This window comes from Phoca vitulina, unplaced genomic scaffold (assembly GCF_004348235.1).
Source record: "Phoca vitulina isolate PV1807 unplaced genomic scaffold, GSC_HSeal_1.0 scaffold4, whole genome shotgun sequence".
In the NCBI taxonomy this organism is placed as follows: Eukaryota; Metazoa; Chordata; class Mammalia; order Carnivora; family Phocidae; genus Phoca; species Phoca vitulina.
Window position 1 is genome coordinate 75,347,873 of NW_022589707.1, and position 1,662 is coordinate 75,349,534.

Below are 1,662 nucleotides of genomic sequence, written 5' to 3' on the forward strand. Positions count from 1 at the left end.
TTTGTTAAGAGTGATCTGACCTTTCTCTTCAGATTTTAGAATTTTATCCTGGTCTTTAATCTTTTGAGGTTTCTTCTTAAATATATGTTTAAGTGTATGAAAATAACAATATACCCATGCACAAGTCAGTGTATTAAAAGAATAATGTCATGATCAAATAAATTTTACTTGAGAAATTCAAGATATTTTCAACATTAGCAATCTCTTAGGGTTATTCATTTCATTAGCATAATAAAGGTGAATATCTACCTGGTCATTTGGATTATGAAAAAACATTTTGTAAAATTCAAAATGAGTAGCTAATAAAATTCCTTATCAAGCTACGATTAGAAAGACAAATTACTTAGCATTGATAATGTTATCCACCAGATAACTACAAAAAAATTTTTTAAACGTAAGAATCATCCCCATTAAAACCAGAGTCTAGACAAATACATTAATATCATCTATGATATTTTCAACTGCAAATAATAAAATGAAAAATTAAACTTGCTTAAATAATAAAGAAATTCATTGACTCACAAAGCTAGAAGTCCAGATATAAGTAAGCTTCAGCATTGTCTTGATCCAGTATTTGTATCTGTTTTTCTATAATTCACTCATATGTGATATCTGTGTTTGCTTTATGCTCCGGCTCAATATTTTTCATGGTGGAAAAATTCAAGTAGCAATTTTCAGACATCTAACCCCCACACCAACATGTCCTAAAGAAGAGATTGTATCTTTTCTGGTGGATATCTTTTAAGAGAGAAAAACTTTATGCACAGAATTCTCCAACAAGTCAGTGTCTATGTTTGTTGACCCCAAATCAGTTCATATGCTCAACTTTTATCTACCACTGTGGTTAAGAATAATGTCATGATATTTGGCTTTGGCCTGAGTTATTGAATCAGTCATTGTGGTAAGTGTGATAGATTACTCTTGACTAATAAAACTTAACTGTGATACCAAGGTTGGGTCAGTTGTCTCTGAAGCAAATGGGGTACTTTGGAGAAATTTAGATATCTAATTTTAAAAATCAAGTCACTGATTAAAAGAAAGAACAGGTAAATAGCTACCAACAATGGCCACTACATTCACTATCACCACAAATATTTTAAATTATATTAACAATTCAAAAGAACAATAACAAAGAAGTAGGTGATATACATTTTGGAAAGGAAAAATTGGAAGAGGATGCAAAGTTGTCATTTTATAATATCTTGCAAGAAATAAAATAGACCTAACTGAAAATCTAGACAATTGAGGAAAATGACTTGGTTCAAGAGCAACACTGGAAAATTACTGTCCTATGCATAAGCAATAACTGACTAAAAATTGTAAAAGCCTTTTAAAAATATCCCCCTCACACATTCATAATAGCCATAAATTTCTCTTATATGTTGAAATTAGTCTAATATATAACGGGCAGGACCTATGTGTTTAAAGTATAAAGCTTTAGTAGAGGGCCTAATCAGGGTAGAGGACTTAGCCTTGGATGGCATGATTAAAATATTAAAATTTTTACAAAATAAAATACAGAGAGAAAACAAAAATGAGCCAAAGCATTCCACAGCAAAACTTCTTCAGAATAAGCAAGGAAAAAGTGGTATTTTGCTATGATTTTTATGTATAAATACCTTAAGTATGTAATAGTACAAGCCACAGCTCATTTCTGGTTTC